Source organism: Chelonia mydas, chromosome 8, assembly GCF_015237465.2.
Source record: "Chelonia mydas isolate rCheMyd1 chromosome 8, rCheMyd1.pri.v2, whole genome shotgun sequence".
Taxonomy (NCBI): Eukaryota; Metazoa; Chordata; order Testudines; family Cheloniidae; genus Chelonia; species Chelonia mydas.
This window is the reverse complement of record NC_057854.1, coordinates 18051307-18071582: the sequence shown is the minus strand read 5'-3', so window position 1 is coordinate 18071582 and position 20276 is coordinate 18051307. Positions and strand designations below refer to the sequence as shown.

The following is a 20276-nucleotide window of genomic DNA, read 5'->3' as shown; positions in this document are numbered from 1 at the left end:
GGATTGGCCATCGGGCCCGCCGACTTTGAACGAGGGAAGTAAGGCAAGCTGTGATTGGCTGCGAGAAGCCGTCCCGCTCCCCTCAGTGGCCCTGGCGACCCGTATCACGTGATCCGTGACCCACAGGGAGACCGGAACTGACCTCACATAAGATGCCATCCAGTCAGGAAAACGGAAAGAAAAATACAACCAATTCAAAGATAGGGCGAGTAGGATATTAACCAATCAAAGATCAGGATGAGCGATATGCCGGCCAATCAAAAAACAAAATGACGTACCATGCAACCAATGATAGAAAGGAATAATCTCCCACTCCAACCAATCGGAGACCCTCTGGCAGTAGCGAGCGTGCCAACGAAGCAGGAAACAAAATTAAGATATTCTAGCGAATCAGGGAACAGAGTTAGGACCTTGCCAGCCAATCAGCGAGCGGTATTAGCATTATTGTCTAATTTACAGGCTAAATGCACAAGTTACTGGCAGGGACACGCCGCGCAGGCGGCGGGACCAGAGGCGGGCTGGGTGGCTGCACCTGCTGCAGGGGGTGGCTGCCCCCCGGTGCCTTGGCACCCTGGACTCCTAGAGTCGGGCCGGCTGCCCGGGCAGTTCCAGGGGCTGGCGCTGGGGCTGGGGCTGGCGCTGGCCTCTGAAGAAAACCATTGACGGGCTGGCCGCTGCCCCACGGCCTGCCCTAGATGCCGGCGCGTGGCAGCGGGGGTCAATCTGCCGGAAGGGGGCCGCTGACTGGGAGAAGCTGGCTCTGCTGAGCTAAGCAAAGCTCTCATGTACTTAGTGAGTGGCCCCGGCGCCTATGGCAACCACCTCCCTTTCTGAGGATGGCAGAAGGACAGAGATAGTTTTAGTTGATTTCTTCTGACTAGATTTCCTGTAGTTGACACACAATGCTTCTGCTGCAACGCCCCTGAGAAGCGAGGGGGAGGCTAACTAACAGCCCCCCATCCCACCTTTAAAACCCCACATATGCTTGGGATCATAACCAGATTGGCACTTCCATTCTCCCCTTCCTACATTGCCATGTCCAGGAGGTGCTGGAACTAGCGGTACTGGGGGTGCAGCAGCACCCCCTGGCTTGAAGTGGTTTCCATCATATACAGGGTTTACAGTTTTGTTCAGTAGCTTTCAGCACCCCACTGTAAGAACTTTTCCAATGCCACTGGCCATGTCACGTTTAATTTCATTTGCACACTCTTTGGAGCCAGCTGCCTTTTGGCAAGCACAGTTTGGAGTGCTTGAAAAATAAAATCAAGATAAAATCACCTGCCCAGCAACAATAAATACAAAATACAGAAATCAATTTTGTGCATGTGTGAAAGAGACGGAATATATAGGAGAGTGTCCAGCACAGTGAATGTGAGAGAGTATTTGCACAGTAAATTTCAAACTAAGGCTAAACATTGTTCCTGTAAAATTACATATATGTATGACAGATGGGTAACTGTACAAACTGTCCCTAGCCTCTGTCAGAGGGTGGAGATGGATGGCAGGAGAGAGATCACTTGATCATTACCAGTTAGGTTCATTCCCTCTGGGGTACCTGGCATTGGCCACTGTCAGTAGACCAGATACTGGGCTAGATGGACCTTTGGTTTGACCCAGTATGGCCATTCTTATGTTCTTATACAAGTGGAGTAACTGCAACTTATTTCTGTATCCAAAAACAGTTTTGTGGTGGCACCTGACCCATGATATCCATGTTTAAAAAATTGCCCCATAGGGCTAAATTCTCATCTCAATTCACTAAGTATAACTAGCAAGTAAAAAATTATATTGAAATGCAGGATTATCTATGCAAGCGAATGAGAAAGTACCACTTCTTCTTTTAAACAAACAGTCTTTATTAATTAAGGCCCTCACTTCAGAAGCATGTGTATCCCCTATGTTTGGTTTAGACCTTAATTATCTGTGTCCCTTTGGGTTAGCTGAGGTATCCCAAAACTCTTTCTATAGTTTTCTGGTAGTATAATAAGTGTGTGGGGGAAACCAGCATATGTTATGCACATAAGAAATACCCTGTATACAGCTTTGGGTATTAGAACTTACTGCTGAGAAAGGAAATGTTTGCCAAAATAGTGGGATTATCTCCCTGCAAGTGCTATGGGATCTTTAATGTGCGCATCCCAGACACAGGCAGAAGAGAACTGTAGTTACCTGTGCCTCGCCTTTACCAGTTACATCCCCAGCCCTTTCTCCTAAGAGTGTAGCTAACAATTTGAAATTTATACATGAACGGGAGGTATTGCCTTCAGCTACACACAGTCAGATCAGTAAAATGCTAGCTAGAACAAGCTAGTTAGTAATAGGTCTTACTAAGAACAAAATAATCCTGACAGCTGACTATGTTTCCTACGGGAAATTAAAAATTTGTTGCTATTATAAATACCACCCGCAACCACCCTGTGATGGGTTGGACCCCTTAGAATGCCACCTGATGTGCTGAGATACACTGAGCACACCTGTCATGCCAGCCTGGGACCCAGCACTCAGGTATCCACTTCCCTTGGAGTGGAGACCCAAAGGTATATTATGAAATCCGCCTCCTCCCTCAAGATGGAGGAAGGTAAGCACAACTTCTTGCCACCCCCCCCCACCCACACACACCCCAGTTAGAAATTACAGAAACTGGGTTTAATAAGAAACAAAACAAATTTTATTAACTATAAAAGGCAGATTTAAGTGGTTAAAGGGGTACAGAACAAAGCATATTACTAAACAAATAAAACCAAACACACAAACAAGCTTGTTTCACCAAAGAAGTTGGTTACAAATAGTAATTTCTCACCCTAGCTTTTGTTCACATCCCTGAGCGAGAAAGTTGCAGCGCTGTAAAGTGCAGGTGTAGACAACCCTAAGCCCTTTCACAGTCCATTGTCTCTGCTAATGGCCCATTAGCCCTATCTGGCTTTTTCCACTGTTGCACCTGAAGGGCTGGTTGGGGGTGACACCCAAAGTGACACATTTAAAATACAGATACATAGTTAATATTCCTAACTTAGATACAGAAATGATAGTCATACAAATCAGATAATCACATTCAGTAAAAACCTATCCAATGATAGGTTTCAGAGTAACAGCCGTGTTAGTCTGTATTCGCAAAAAGAAAAGGAGCCACAAGTACTCCTTTTCCATCCAATGATATCTCACATGAAGCCACCTTGTATAAAGTATATCTCAGTTATGTCATATTCATATCATAAGCATATTTTCATAACGATATGGAGTGAAACGTCACAACATCCATGCTGCATTTGCATTGGGCATGAGCTCACATTTGCATACATAGCAAGTGACTGTGCTAAAAGGATCCAACTCATGGCTCTGTAAATGACTAGAGATCCCATAACTGGAGTATGAGAAGATTGACATGGAACCAAACTCTCTTCCTAATGTCTACTATATTTTGCTGCAAAAGCTGATTTATAAGAAACACATTTCTCCCATCTTCCCTCAGACCAAAATTCCACCACCCCATTGCTCCTTCTTCTCCAGGCAACTAGCTCCCTGCAGTTTTTGGAACAGAGAGTCCAAAACCTCATTACTATTTCCCAATGATTTTCAGAATAGCCTTCAAGGATATTTTTAGATTAGGTTTTTCAAATGTTTAATTAGAGCTGACCTGAGCTTCAAAGGTGGGGCTTATTGTTTGTATCACCATAGCAACTGGGAGCCCCAGTCAAGGATCCCATCATGCTAGGTGCTGTACAAACATTGACCAATCAGGTGGTCCCTGTTCCAAAGAGCCTACATTCAAACTACTCCAAAATTCTAGAATGTGGGGATTAATGCAGACCCATTTCCTGTTTACCAGCTGAGTTTTGGTAGGGGAGAAGTTTGTATTTTCCTTTCCATACTGCACCACACTTCCTGTTTGCTTTCTTTGCCATCAGAAACAAGCTCCAATGGGAACCACCATTGGGAGGTGCTCTAAAGAAAGAATGTAATGGAGGGGGCAGATTCCTTGGGGAAGGGAGAACTCTGAGACTAGACTCCTTCAATTCTGGCCTATTTGATTTTCTTTTTCATGCGGATTACAGAAGTCAAGGAAGATGTCTTGTTACAGGGATGTACAAGGTTCCATATAACCCCCCACCCCCACCCCACTGTTCCTCAGACGTTCTTGTCAACTGCTGGAAATGGCCCACCTTGATTATCACTACAAAAGATGCCCCCTCCCCCCACCGCTCTCTTGCTGGTAATAGCTCACCTTACCTGATCACTCTTGTTACAGTGTGTATGGTAACACGCACTGTTTCAAGTTCTCTGTGTATATAAATCTCCCCACTGTATTTTCCACTGAATGCATCCGATGAAGTGAGCTGTAGCTCATGAAAGCTTATGCTCAAATAAATTTGTTAGTCTCTAAGGTGCCACAAGTACTCCTTTTCTTTTTGTGGATACAGATTAACACGGCTGCTACTCTGAAACTCTTTTTTGTAATTCTCCTTTCAGTCACTAGGAGATCCCCTTGAACAGCTGTGTGAAAAACTATCAAGTTTCACTCCATTCAGATGCAGCAAAACTTCACAGATTCCTGGTTATGGTTAATTTTATTTATTTATTATAGGCATGTTAGGAATAATAAATATGTTCTTAAAAATAGGTTCACTTATGTGGCACCCTTCATCTGTAGTTCCCAAAGAGCTTTTCAATTAATTAAGCCTCACAATTCCCATGTGAGGTGCATGGCATGATGCCCATTAATATTAAGACCTTCCATTAGAGATATTTTCCAGCCTGTCCCTACATTATTACCATACCCCCAGGCAGACAGCACGGCATCACATGAGGTTCAGACGGTTTTCTGGACAACCACAGATGCTAGAAAACTAATTACAAATATGAAAGTACAAGGTATGTGTGTATTGACTGACAAACATGCCCTAGATCAGCTGTTATCATGTTCTTATGACACATACCCTCTTAAAATTCCCATAGAACAAAAATCAGTATACTAAAGAGGTGCCTGATCCCAAATCCAGCTCATCCAAACAGCTCTGAACTTTGAGTTGGTTTAAAATCTACACTACAATCTGGATGAGATCATTATGGACTAAATCACATGCAAAGTCTGGTTCTGATTGACATACAGTATTATCGTTGGTTTTGTTGGTAGCTGGATGTTGGTATTGCCATGGTAGGCAATCATTAATGGACTTTACTCAACTATGGATTAAACTGACAACTTCTCAAAGGAAAACATTTAATAACAAAGATGCAACAATGTAGCTTTGAAAATTCCATCCTGAGGCAGAGGCTCTTATGTCACCAGACTCTTTCAATGGAACAACAGCCTTATTGAGTGAGATCTGGTGGTAAAGCAGGGAACAGGACTAGCGTTGCACAAACCCTGCAAGGGAATGCTGGACCAAACCCTGCAGGTGCTCTTGAGCAGACCTCCTTGAAATCCCCCTTCCTCGGTGTTTTCTCTTTTCTACTCCAGCACACTTTGTCTTTGAGATGAGCCTCTCCTATTCTGTGCCATCCTCTTGGGGCCCAATAACCATTTATACCATATGCTGAGTCTTCAGGGGGTGCTAGATGGCCGCTTCTTTGTAGGGGAAGAAAGGATCATATGGTCTGAGTTACTGCTTCTCCAATCCATTCTTAAGGGGGCAATCTATGCCTTCATTATAGTATGGCACTGGAACAAGGTAACTGTTGCACCTGCTATCTCCTTCCCACTCTGCTGCAGTGATAGCAGGCACACCCTATAAGCTCTATTGCATGGTAGGGCTAGGTCAGGGGTGGGCAAACTACGGCTCGCGGGCCAGATCCGGCCCCTCAGGGCTTTGGATCCAGCCTGTGGGATTGCCTCCCGTGGTGCCACAGGCCCTGCACCGCCCTCAGAAGCAGCTGGCACCACGTCCCTGGGGCCCGGGGGGGGGCAGGGGGGCAGAGGGCTCTGTGCATTGCCCTTGCCTCCAGGCACCCCCCCCCTACAGCTCCCATTGGCCGGGAATGGGGAACCGCGGCCAATGGGAGCTTCGGGGGAAGTACCTGGAGGTGTGGCAAGGGCAGCGCGTGGAGCCCTGTGCCCTCCCCTCCCCCAGGGGCTGTGCAGGGACGTGGTCCAGCCACTTCCCGGAGTGGCATGGAATGGGGCCAGGGCAGGCAGGCAGGGAGGCTGTCCTGGCCTCGGTGCGCGCCGCTGCCACTCCGGAGCCACTTTAGGTAAGCGGCACTGGGCCGGAGCCTGAACCCCTCCTGCACCCCACCCCCCAACTCCCTGCCTGCACCTTGCACCCCTCCTGCACCCCAGACCCCTGCCCTGAGCTCCCTCCCACCATCTGCACCCCTCTTGCACCCTTGCCCTGAGCCCCCTCATACACCCTACAGCCGTCCTCTGACCCAGTCCCTTGCCCTGAGCCCTTTCCTGCACACCACACCCCCTCCCACACCCCATACTCCCTCCCTCCTGCACCCCAACCCACTGCCCCAGCCCTGCATACAATTTCCCGGCCCTCGGCCCAAAAAGTTTGCCCACCCCTGAGCTAGGTATTCAAGAAATTCTCTTTGTGATTGGTAGGGATTATCGGATATCTATACCACTAGCTCAGTTGGGCCAATTGCTAGGAATTTGGAGTAAAAGTATTTTTCTCTTTGGCTATTAGGTGGGTTATTCCATTGCCCTTCGATTCCCTTAAGACCCTGTATGAATTATAGGGCAGTGGCCCAAACAGCTCCACCTTGGAAATCATGATGGAGTGGAGAACAGCTAGCTGGCACCCTTGAACTCCCAGTTGAAACCTGAGACGGTTAACTAAACACAGAATGATGGTGCCCGAGATAAAATGGAATTAGGGGCGAAAGGGGACAGAGGTGGAGGTGCCTGTGAGAATGGCAGTGGCTGGCAGCCTGGTCTGGATTCTCTCCCAAACCAGGGCTGCTATTGGTGAAAAAACACAGAAACTCACCTTGATTTTGAGTGGGCAATGGCTTCTGAGTCTTTCATGCTGTCCTAGCAAAACTTCTGGGTTCTGTTCCCCGCTGTGCCGTTGACTGATGGTATAACTTTGTAAAACTATTCTCAACTGTCTCTGCATCAGTTTCTTCATCTGTGGAATGGGAAAGGAAATTAGAGTGAGAGAATCACTTTTCTGTTTGCTAATTGTCTAAAAAGAGATCCCAATTTTCTAGAGTGTGTGTGCATCACTCAGAATTATTTGTTGCTTAGTATTTGCAAAGAATCATCCTTCTAGAAAGAGGTTCAATGAGAGTATTTGATACTTGATATTTGAGCTGTTTTGATCGGACATAGATCACATGGTTTACTTTCTTTTTTCTGATTGAAACCAATTCTGGCACAAATATTCACGATTACACATTTCCTTTTCATAAATATTCCTCCAAATTTGCTCAAACTTTGCTTGTTTGTGAACATTTGCAGGCGATTGCACTATTTGCCCAGCCGTAGAAGCAATACTGAATTAATTTCCCAGTGGGATTGCGTGAGGCTTAATTAGTGTTTGTAAAGCACTTTGAGATCCTCTATTGAAATATGTGATACAAGGGCAAAGTATTATTTATTGTATTATCTGGAGTTCCTTCTATTATTTTTATTATATGATGCCTTGGCTATTTACTCCTGATTAATGGTGTGTTTTACTTCATTCAGATAGCTGTGTATGTGACTGTCAGCATAAAGGCAGCTCACAGTGTTTCTAAAAGCAAGCTATTATGGTCGCCTTACCGCAATGGCATGAATGTAAGATGATAAGGGTCTGACAGTGTAAATTCAGAAAACTGCTAGCTGGGAAAAATATATATATATCCCCGACCCTTTGATGTTGCTAATGAATGGGCTCTTTTTAACTTACTTTTCTAGCTGATAATTGTGCTGTAGCTCCTGGGCAAAAGTATCAGTAATATGGGTATGTATACTGGCCATTGGCATCAAATATTCATAGAGTCACAGATGGGAATCTACAAAGAGTTTGCACAGAAATGGAGTATATTCCACACGTTCTGGGGTGAGCCTGTCAGAGCATCAAGAAGAACTTTTGATTTGCTTCTACAGCTACATGTTGTTGTTGTTGTTCTTTTAAAGAAAATATAAAAAGAAAGAAAAATGCTTTCGCCAGCTGGCATTTCAAGTAGAAGTGGGTCAAAAAACTCCAAAAAGTTCTGTGGCCTCAGAAAGCAGGTGATAGCTGTCCTTCGCTATACATCAGAGTGTAGCTAGTTTCAGAGTGGATGCACAACGCTGGAGGAAGGATGGCAAGAAGCCTTCCCTGCTATTCCCAAACTTTATGTCTCCTAGGCAGGGTCTGCAGCCTTTGCATTCTCCTAAATGCTGCTCTAGCAGTGTTATCTACTCTGACCTGCAGAGACGGCGGAATCCATGATGCTTCTCCGTTGTTGCCGGGGTTGCGGTGGGAGACATTGCACTCTTAACTTAGGGGGATGGTTCCTGTGTTCTGGGTTTCCATCTAAAGAAAAGGCAGTAATATTTGTTGGAAGCTGCCATTCTGCAGTCAAGTCTATGAACCTGGGAGTTCTGCTGATATGTAGCCTCACACAGCACCATGTGGTGGCAGAAATACAGCATTGCAGCTTCTCATGGACTTGAGTGGGGAAAGTCTGCAATACTGGTTGGTTGTTGACATGGTTTGTTTGTTCTGTCTCGTTTGTCTTTCCATGGGCAACTGATGTAGATTGCTCTTCACTTCTTGATGGCCAGAAGATGCTTTAGTGGTAGATTATTTTAATGGCTAAAGCCAAACACACCAAACTATGGGGGTAAAACAGCATGGAAAGGTGAAGGAGCCATGTCAGAGGAAGCCAAAGTGAGGTGGAGCAAAAGGCCTAGAAAGCAAGTCTTCAGACCCTACTAAGGTATTTCAGATCAGGGCTCCTTATCCAGATGGGGACTTTGGAATTATTACTTGAATGGGTGCCAAATGATCTTATAAGGGGATTCAATCTCCATGTTAAGGGGGTTTAAATAAAAAGATACTGGTTTTGATGCATGATGGACTCTGACCTCATCCTCTGGGGACCATGGGAGAGGAAAAATGCTCCAACTTATCTCTTTGAAGATGTGGGGGGAAGGAGCATTTTCTATTTTAAATCTTTATCTATGCTGTGGGGTAGGCAACTGGAAGAAACAACCATGGGGCAACACTGGCAGGGCATGTTGGTGGAGTCATCTGGAGAGAGGAAGAGGCGGGGGGGAGGGGACAACAGGAAATAAAAGGAGTTTACAAAGATGTGTTCCTAACCTCATCTTGAACCTTTTGCTTGTGTAAGTTTATTGTTTGCCAGTCCTGTCTACTTGGAATGTAAGTGCAGGACTGTCTTTCTCTGTGTTAGTACAATGCCTAGCATATTGCAGCGCAATATGCATAATAAACAAAAAGAACAATTCCAGACTGATTTTTGTTCACTGAACTAAGCAAATTTACAGCCCTCCATTTCCATGCTACAGTCACACTGTGACAAGCTTCAGTGGTTGTAGACTCAGTTCAGAGAGGGAAAGAAGGATGTGTATCAGCCATGTGTGCATTATCTATTGTTCTCTCATAAAGTGACTTGACTGAGGTCACACAGGAAGTCAGTGGCAGGGTTGGGATAAGAACCCCAGAGTCCTGATGGCTTGCCTTACCCACTTACCTATTGTAGTGCAGTAGCCTATGGTTTTGGCAGTGCAGTTCAAATGTTATCCTTCTCCCAGTTTCAATGTCTGCTCTGGAAGGAAGTGGATTTGTTGTCCTTTGCAAGGCACAGGCATTCTGAGCAAGTTGTGCAAAGAGCAGGTGCCTCATGGGACACGGCCATCAGGATTGCCTGAGGATGCAAAGGGCCCAGTTGGCTTTCTGGCTGCCACCAGGTCAGTGGATTGTACCTTGTGACTGAAGCAGTGTGTTTTGGGAATTGGTGCATTGCATGCTGCCTTCTGCAGCAACTAGAGGCAGGCTGAGCCTGAGGCATACCATGTTGACTTGGCAGATTTCCTCTTTTAGCCTCATGTTGGCTTGTCAACCTCATCATCCAAAAACAGTTACACAAACAATTTATTAGCATGATATCTGGGCCAACTGCTGTGACATTATTAAAGGTTCTCTCAGATTCTTCATTTCACAGTAAATCACATTTTTCTGGAGCACGTCTGGTTGGTAGAATAAAATTTTGGACATTTGAAATACTATCAAGTTAAAACCTTATGAGTTCAGAGGCAAATCTTTCTTTCTTTCTTATAAAGAAGACATTTAAATCAGTTGAACCAGCTTCACAACAGACAAGAGCAAAGCTCCTTAATATTCCCAGAATTTGGGAACTCTTCTACCAAACTTTTCACCAAAAAGTGATTCCCCCCACCACCCCCAGCAGAGAGTAGATACTATGAATTATGTTAAAAAGTGTGTGACAAATCTAATTTGGATGGATTTGTCAGATCTGTATTAATCTGATACCAAGTACAGATCCAGATTTTGGAGACACCCATCCCCGCATCTTCTATCTCTAGTAAAGAAAGGTGAGGAATCTCAAGGCATTGAAGAGGACTCCATAATGCTGGGGGGAGTGGGGAAAAGAAGACTTCTCCACATAAATGAATTATGTGTAGAAATCTTCCCTCTCCCTTCCTTGTTCCCACCTATGACAGAACTCACTTCTGACCACCAGCCTTTCACCCTACATTCCCTCTTGGTGCCATTCACCCCCTTGCTCACTACCCTCCAACCACTTTGGATTCCTGAGAGTCTCCAGTCACTGCAGAGGGGAAAGTAGTTGTGGAAATCAGTGAGGGATTCTGGCCAGTGGTTGGCAGCTGCAGGAGCTACCGTAAGCCATACCTAAAAAGCCACTACCTGATGACAGGCAGCCCTTGTAAGTGTCTAGCTCCGGTTTAAACTTTGTACAGCAGTCAGATTTGTACCAATGTGAATCCAGAAACATTCCCAGATTTGTGCGCCAAGCAATTACAAATCATCACATTCCTACAGGTTAATTTGAGGATATGGACAAGAACAGAACTTCTCAACTGGCATGTCACTGCAGCAGGGGGCCCCCACTGTGTCATCCCTCATAGACTGAGAAACCAAAAAAAAAAAAAAAAAAAAGGTAAATGCCAGTCACAGGGACCCAGTGAGAACAGGGGGTGGAATTAGCAACTTGCTCTCTTACTGTTGCAGTCTCTCCTTGTCTCTGCTGTGCCTGCCTCTAACCCTCTTACCTGCAGCTTGCCAGCCTTCCCCTCCTTCCTTCACCTACAGCTGTGGAGTGGGGAAATTGCCCTTCCAATGTCTTGTGTAAACTAGGACATAAGATGCTTTTTTTCCATTAGAGTGAATTCTAATAAGCTAACTGCTAGCTTGACTGGATTGAAAACCTAGGTTATCCCCAATGTAGACACAGTTAAACTCCTCTCGGCTGGCCTGCTAAAATCACACTAACGGTATGAAACAGTGTTAAGTGAAGTCTTCTATCCAGTGGAGCTAGCTCAGTGGAATTAACTTGATTGCAAAACATACATTTTTCCTAGTCTAGACAAGGCCCAAAGGGCTGTGCTGCCAGCGCAGCTTCCATGACAGACCACTGTGTCTACAAGGAGGGCAGAGATGCCCCTCCCACAAACAAAGGACCTACCATGCTGCCAACACTAGACCCCATCCCAGCATCCCTCCTCCCCAGTCCTCACCCACACATCTGTCAGTCGGGTGCCCAGCTACAGCACCATAAGCCCTCGAACACAACTGACAGTCTCTGCACAGAAGAGACCCAGTTCTAAAATGCAGGACTTTTACTGCCAGTCAGGATCCTATTGCAGAGGCGGCACATGTGCCCCCCCACACCTCCAAGTTGTTTCTTGGTTTGTACTGAGTATGCTCACATGGACTGAGCGTGCTCAGTAACATCTGCTGAAGATGCTGCCTTCATTTTGCGCCTGGCCCATCAGCAGGTACAGGTTGTCTCTGGGCAGAGACAGCCCTGGCCTGCACATGCCTGTGCTATGCTCATGCTTAGGCCATGTCTCTACTTACAAAATTAAGTCAACCTAACTTATGTCAGCATACAACCGCTGCTGTAATTACATCACTCGTGCATATCTACACTTTGCTCCTTCTGTCGACAGTGCGCATCCTCACCAGGAATGCTTGTGTCGATTGTACTGTCAGGGTGGAACATTGTGGGATGGTTCCTGAAAGCCAGTAACAGCCAACATTAGCAATGCACTGTCTACACTGACAGTGTGTTGACCTAATTACATCGATCCTAACTCTATGTTGCTCATGGAGGTGGAGTTATTAAGTCGGCATAGAGGGGCAGTTATGTCGGCGGGAGTGAAATTTAAATGTAGACACTTCCATAGTTAGGTCGATGGAAGCTGCCTTGCAACAACCTAAGTCTGTAGTGTAGACCAGGCATCCCCAGCACACCAGTCACCTCCAAAAATTCACCAGATTTACCCCAGAAAAGGTAGGGCTGGATAAACCAGTCAGATTCAATAAGAGCCAGCCTGATCTTTCATCTGTACTGAACCGTCTGGAGAGTGGAAAAAAATTGACTGAAGCTTTTGATTTTAAAGGGACTTTCTTTCTTTTTCTGCTTCTCTGCTATTCCAGTCTCTGCCTGGATCTGGAAGCAGATATGCTAACTTACTTAGAAAAAAAGCTGTTATCACAGAGCCTGATTCTCATTGCCCTACAACCTTTAATATCATTTTACACCCACTTTGCATTCAAGTCAATTACTACACAAGCGTGCAGGCAATGCAGAATCAGGCCGGTGATGTTTCTTGAACTTAAAGAAACAGGAAGTCCTGGTCATGAAAGAGAGGAAGAGAGAATATGAATGTGACATTTTAAGACCCAGTCCAGCAGACTCCAAAGAGTAATATTATTTAAATAAAGCTTTGGAGTGTATATTACAGTTTTTGGCTCTGAAACCTATCTCAATAAAATATGTACCCCAGATATTGTGAAGTTCTTCCACTGCTAAGTTAAGACGTAGAAAAAATAATGTAGCTACTTCCTTAGGAATTAGTGGAATTTAGGACTGGCCAAGATCAAGTGTAGAATCAGTTAAAGTTGCCTTGCAAAGGAAAAAAAACAAGTATGTTTTGTGCCCCCTTTTTGCTTCTCTATGGAAGTTTTTCTTCTTTCAAAACCAAAACAGCTGTTTCCTACCTTTTTTTAAAAAATTAGAAATTCAGGCCTTCAGGACTCTAGTTTCCCTAGAAAACTCTATAGATGACTGGAGAACTGGTAGGATTATGATATCAGAGATACCATACAAGTGAAATGTGATTATCTGTTGAAGGAAACCATTTTTTCAGACTGTTTAAAACTATGTTTCATTTAACACACATACAATTAAAATACCCGAGAAGCAGTGGGGAGAAAAGCTGTCTTTGTTAAAGATACAACACTCTCACCTCTTCAGTTAAAGACTCAGAAAGCTCTGAATCCATATCTGAGGCCTCAAATGATCTCTCCTTGCAGGGGTAGACTTGCTGATCTAATAAACCTTTCCATCTCTAACTGCTTTGATTCTATGATCTTATTTTTACCAGGCTCTCTCTTCCCCTGGAAAAAAAAAAAGTAGCCTTTCTTAAATAATAAAAATAATCAGAATTACTGAGGGAGCTTTTGATGGAACTCTGATAAAAAGATTCTTAGATATTTTAACTTTGATTTTCCTGTTCAGTTTATCTAATTTTTATTCATGCATTTTGCTGAAAACCACTAGTGCTACAAGAGTTTTGACAGTTCAGAGGGTGCCTGCTGGTCTTCTGAGCTGAGTGAGTGATCCACTCTGTCCCCCCCAGTCTCTCCCATTCAAAGGCAGTCCCCAGATCCCAGGCACTGTCTCCTTTCAAGGCAGCCATGTTTACAGAGGGTGACGGGCGGGTGGTGATAGGTCTCCAGAGAGGAGTGGATTCAGAAGTGTCTCCTTTGTTCCTCCAAGGAGCAGCAGGAAGGAGTTCAAACTACTCCTTTCTGACTGTGCCCTAGCAGCAAGATGAAATATATCTGTCTCCTGAACTCCAGAGGAAGAGGAGATGAAAAAGGACACGAGTCCCTGCCCCTAATTGTCTTCAATCACAACTGCCTGTTCCACCTCTGAAGTGCTCAGCACTATCTGATGGCAGGAGATTAAAACAATTTTTGGACATGACAGTTTAAATCCTCCCCAAACAGTGGGGATGTCTGTCTTCCTATAGGATCTTTCATCCCCTTATTCATCTACTTGTTTCAGGATTGTCTCAATAATTTATTAATTACAGACTGGCAGATAGTGGCATCTGCAAGGCCTGGTTTCTTTTATATTTTATGTTCAGGGAAGAACTGGCCCTTTTCCAGGAGGAGGTCCTTTCACCATTTCCAAACAACTCTTTCACATGGCTTATCTCCCTGCAGGGACCGTTTGCTCAGGGGCTGCCTCCTTTTTGATACAGGATTAAAGTCTTGCAGCGTAATGTTTTGTGTTGTGACCACAGCCAAACACACATAATTCATAGTGAATAATTTCTCTGTCAAATTTTGCCTTTTTTTTCTGTTGTCCATGTGCAGTTTACAATTGTCTTCAATATATTTGCTCTGCAATTTTATTTGCTGAGTAATATCAGCCAATAATTCTTGGTCTGTAGATCATTCAAGAGCCGTTCATTGTGAGTATTCTAAATTCAGACCATTTTAATCAGTATTGTTTAAGCTCCCTGATTGGAGGAATGTGACTTTTGGAAAACAGTGCAATTTAAGGAGTTTAAAATTCACTTTCTGAAGATATTGTCCGCATTCATATATATGTATTAATATAAAACTTGCATTTTCCACGAACACTCTGCCAGTTAACTAGTTTGCGAGACTCATGGCATGAAAACACAAAACGGAAACAAACACAGACAGCAAACTGACTCTAATACAAACAAAGAGTCACAGAGGTGGGGGCTTGAGGCATTCCCACAAATCTGGATGTGAAGTTAAGTAACATTTCAGAGGGGTAGCATTGTTTAAGTAACGTGTCAGCTGCAAATGTATTTTGAGCACTCTTTTACTGCTTGTACGTGGATATCTAAATTCAGATGAAGATCACATCTAGGGTCAAAATATTTGGAGACTTGAATCCAAATATCAGACTCTTTCCGCATGGGGCTCACTCTAGGCTCTCCTCCAATATCCCCCTGCCTTCTCACAGCCCCCCAGCCTGCTCATTGCCTTTGAATGTTTTCTTAGAAGCATGTTCAGTACCCTGAAACACTCCCTCTTAGCACTGAGGTTCATTGTTTTCAGGGCTCGATGTCACCTCTTCTTTGGATCTCCTGAGGGTGCTGGATGATTGGTCCCCCATCTTGAGAACTTGGTGGGGCCACCTGGCCAGGCTTCTGTCCCTAACCCCAGAATATCTTCTTTGGGGTAAGATAGGATAGAGGGTGCTGGTCCCCACTGTTCTGCAGGAATGAGAATAGGAAACTGCCCTACTTTTGTGCTGCCTCTGCTGCCAGCTGTTCTATACCATGGACCAGATTCCATAGACACCCTTGTACCATTGTCAGAAAAAACCTTGGGGCCACTATCTGCGTGATTCTGGAAATGTATTCTTTGGGTTGCACATCTCTATTGCCCTGTAGAATGTGGAAACCCTACCAAAAATGGGACTACTCCTTGGAAAATGGGACAGATGCCAATTCTGCCTCCAGGCGAGTGAAACTAAATGGGGGGGCATAGGAAAACAAGTCTTCAAAGAATGAAAATTTAAATAAATGTAAATGTTCGTTTAAGTGAACGGATCTTCTTAGGAAAAAACACAAAGCAAAACCCTGAAAGGTTTCCTCATCAGATAGGGCAGAATCTGGTGTCTTTTGGGCCAATCTGCTGTCTACAGAGAATCCTCCATAACTTTACAAAAATCCTCTTCCCCTCCTCCCTGCTCATTCTAACTCCTTGGGAGCAGGAAACAGCTACTTCCTTATTTTTTTCTTTTTTCCATCAGACAAAACATTCCCATAGATCTGTTATTGTATTGTTGCTCCTCAGTGATACACTCTACACAGGGCTGCTGATGCTGTTTTTATTTTACTAGAGAAGCATTTGTTTTGGGGGCTAAAAAAAAATCAAGAGAAATGACACAGACTTTGCAGGCAGACAGTTGGTAAGATAGATAAAATTTGAATTTTTTTGACATTGTCTCTTGAATCTAGTCAGGTTCTTAAAGCTATCTGGATCAGAATCACTTGGACCTCCCCTTCTATTTGTAATCTTGTAGCATTAGTTGTTATTTGCCACATTGGTTTATTTCCTGGTTAAAGAAGAAAGCCTCTTTAGGCTCCTTTGCCATTGATTGTCTTGTACTGGACTCCATGCACAACCCTAGAGGGCAAAGGCCTTCTGTGTAGTTGCTAATCACAAACCTTTCCCCAGTACTGTGTGGTTCACATTAGCTGCAGTTAGAAGTTCATTTAAAGAGGTTCAGAGACATTAACATCTTGTCTTTTGTTTTTTTAAATTTTTTCAGATTTAAAGTTGAAGTTTGATGTTCAATTAAAAATTTTGCCCTGGGCTGGCTGCAGGGTCTTTAGGCTATAGCAGTGGCAGCATCTGCCATGGGAGACCCACAGGTCTTATTTCGGACTGTGGCAATGTTCAGCTGGCATCTGAACACAAGGGCTGAGGGAGGGAGCTTCTGGCTTAGGAAGGGTAAATGAAGTATTTACTTTTCTAACTCTGCACTCTGGCATTTTGTTGACTTCTGTGTAAATGAGTGCCTTCATTTTGGGGGGGTTTTGAAGGGAGGAGGGGGATAAAAGACCACTCCAAGGTACTGTGGTCTGCAGATGACAGTGGGTTAAGTTAAACCAAACCTTAATGTTAACATTAAATTAACACAAGTTTGTTCACAGATCTGGGAGGGGCCAACACCTGACTGGTGTGTGCAAATATAGGTGCTTACATATGCAAACAGCTGCACCTGCAGATGCCTATAGGAGCAGAGGAGGAAATGTGCACGCGCGCACACACACACAAAATTTGACCATAACAGTTTGCAACCAAGACTTTTCATTTACTCTAAACTTCATTAGCTGAAATTTGAGGGTGGTGGGGGGAGAGGAATTTGGGCCATCTGTGCACCACGGTCAGTTTTTGTCTTGGAATTACCTCCTAATAAAATGTGTCTTTTCTTTTTGTGCATTAGACTGCATTACATGCCAATCTTTGCCATGCTGAGGTGATTCGTGGGTGTTCTCAGAGACGTTTCCAGTGGAACATTCACTACACACTTGCTATAAATGGTAAGATAAGCAGAGGAGGGCCTTGGATTGTAGTTCTTAAGAATGGATCCAGTTCAGTGTTTGGGGAATAGATTTTTTTGTATTTTATTTACATAGGACAATAATTAGTTTAATGCTGAACAGTCTGACTCTAGCTAATTGCATTTTATGATGATGATTATAGTATCAAAATGGAGGAAAAACTCTATGGTGACTGAACAAATCCCTATGCAATCCTATACAGGGATTAGTCTGGACAGAGCCCTTGGGGCCAGGAATTGCTAGGTAATAATTGTCTCTCTAACACTGTATGATCTTGGGCAACCCACTTAACCATCCTTACTTCCTATTCCCCCATCTCTAAAATGGAATAACCACACTTGTCTACCTCAGAGTCTCGTGAGGACTGATACTTAATATCCGTTGAAAATAAAGCATCCTACATCTTTTTCTCCCCTGCTGCACCAAGAACCAGGCATATGGGCTCAAGTGCAATAATTGCAGGAAAGTCGTTTGGGGATCATCACATTTTTGACATTTCGCTCCCACTAGATTTTTATTAAAGATCTTTAAAAACAATGTCAAAGTCAAGATTTGCATTTTGTATTTGGAAATTGTTAGTGTAGTATAGAAATTATAAATGAGTCCCTGTCCTCATTTCCTGATTGGGAGTACGTCGTGGGAGCAGTTTAGCCATGACAGGTGAGGCAGCTGCTGCTTCCAGGTAGGTTGCAGGGAGACAGCCTAATACAAGACAAGGTAAAATTCCCCTCTTGTATTAGTGCCTTTAATCTGCTGGTGTTGGTGCTAGGTTGGAGTGTGCTCTCCCCTTCACCTGCCGTTTTCCCACACATGAGATTCTGAGACCAGTGGTTTGGTTTGACCCATTATAGAGCTAGGGACCAGTCACAGAATCTGATCTGGGTTCCAGGTACTGCCCCTATCAACATTTGAGGGTACTTGCATCAGGGTCTTACATAGTTTGGTGATCAGCATGGGTGTGTGTGGCATTTTGACGCAGGTCCATCTCGTTCTGATGTGGCATGCACCTTAATGGATGCTGAGATGACATTATGGGGAAATCTTTCTGTTAAACCATCATAATAATGTTTAGCAGAGCTATAGTGAGGGTTAATGAATTAGTGTTTGTAAAGCACTACACTATTAGACATATCTGAAGAAAATACCATCTGCACATTACTTAGAAGAAACTTTTCATAATTGTCATTTTTCTCCCCCAAAGACACCTCACCCTATTGAAGAGGTTCCTTGACATTGCAACCAGCACATGAAGGGCCTGAGCCATCCTGTTTCCACTCTGGTTGTGAACTCCCTAACAGATTTGGGATAGGGCCCTTTGATGGGACGTGCATACCCCGCACTAGACAGGAAAGAGTTAATTCCACACTATGGGTGGTGGAAGTCCTGCCCCTTAGACCAGAAGGGGCATGCTCCAAATGCTGCACTAGTATAGAGCAGAGAAGCCCAGCTCATTCTTGGCTGACTGCTGGGGAGCAAGGACGCTTGGTGGAGGCTCCAGCACGGGAGCCGCTTCAGCCCCCGATTGCAGGAACCAGAGAGCCTGAGGCCTAGATTGGAGACCAGCTGCCCAAAGCCAGTTGACGGGAGTCGGAGTCCCAACCAGCTACCCGTACAAAGGAGCTCGGAAATCCTGACGACGAACGGACCCCGGCTTCAGGACTCACGGTAGGAAGTGGCCCAGGGGGACGCAGTGAGTGGTACCACTCACCCGAAGACAGTCAGCATGTTGCAGTAGGATCCCTGCTGACTGGGTAGTGACCACACTCACCACTGACAGGACCCTGGACCAGAATGTGGTGGAGAGGGAGGGGCTGGGTCCCACTACCAACCCTCCTGCCACCCAGCCCGGGTGGCTGCCCACTTTTTTGGCTCTGGCCATTGGGCCTCACAGTCCTGACCCCAAGAGTAGCTGTGTTGAATCTGACCACTGTGCCTTATCGTGGTGAGGTCTGAAAGAGTTGGGTAGACAGTGACCGTGTCAGTGCCTCGATCACCCGCTGCAACAGAGGCTGGGGCATGAATACACGGCTACAGGTCCATTTCTGAAATGCACCAAGACAATTTGGGACTGGTTCTCTGAAAGAAATTCCATGATTTCTGAGCTCACTATATGCCACTTCCACTGCACATAGAGTTTGTTTGCTCTACTCATAAATATATACTTTGTATTTCTATACGCTGGGGTCCGTAATTCTCTCTGTGAATGCACCTAACCTGCTGAATCCTGTCAGGAGATGTGCGCACCCATCATACTGAGACTCTGCCCCAGTATGTGGAATACATGTTGGCTAAGGTTTGGTCTGACAGACATCTTCACGCCATTCCTCCTCACCAGTGGATATAAATGTCATAACAGAGATCAGCCATCATGTAGTATTCATACTTTTCTTTTGTCCTTCTATTGTTCTGCAGGACTGAGACTGCTTTAAATGACAGTTGTGGCAAATTGCAAGTGCTGGGAGTGTATGTGGAAAACAGATGGTTCTGAATATTGTTAAACTTTTAATAACATGAGTCCTCATACTATCAATTCAGTTGTCACACAACAGGATGTATTGAAGGAGCACTCCCAGGGCTGGAAGCTCCAAGGTCTGGTCTACCTTATATTCCTATAATTATATGACAAAAATCCAGGCTGTTCCTTGTATGCATGGACTTTAGATGCTTCAATGCTCTTTTATAAAATCCCAGCAATCCAGCCATATAAATTTCCCTGCAATAACAAAACAGTTTGTTCTTAGTCTATAAACTTAGCTGTCTCCTTTAAGGCCACCTCTCTCAGGGTTGGCAAAGTACAGCTACCTGGGTCCCCTTTTTTCAGCATCTCTTCCTCTCTGCTTCCAGGATTCACTTGTTCTCTCTCACACATACCTTCTCTTCCACTGAGAGCTACTTGTTTCTCCTTTCCGTCAGGGGAGCATGTTCCTTTATGTATCTCTTTTTCTCTCTGCTTTTTAGTCTCAAGCTCCTGCCAGCTCTCTCCCATTTCTCGTTCTGTCCTGCTTTT

At 44.6% G+C, this 20276-nt stretch overlaps 1 long non-coding RNA gene across 1 annotated transcript; it reads left to right on the top strand.

The window, feature by feature from the left end:
- Positions 1-6032: 6032 nt before the first annotated feature.
- Positions 6033-19445, top strand: LOC122461392. Its single transcript, XR_006283252.1, has 3 exons — positions 6033-6189; positions 17152-17248; positions 18471-19445. It is a non-coding gene; the product is annotated as an uncharacterized LOC122461392 (long non-coding RNA).
- The last annotated feature ends 831 nt before the right edge of the window (positions 19446-20276 follow it).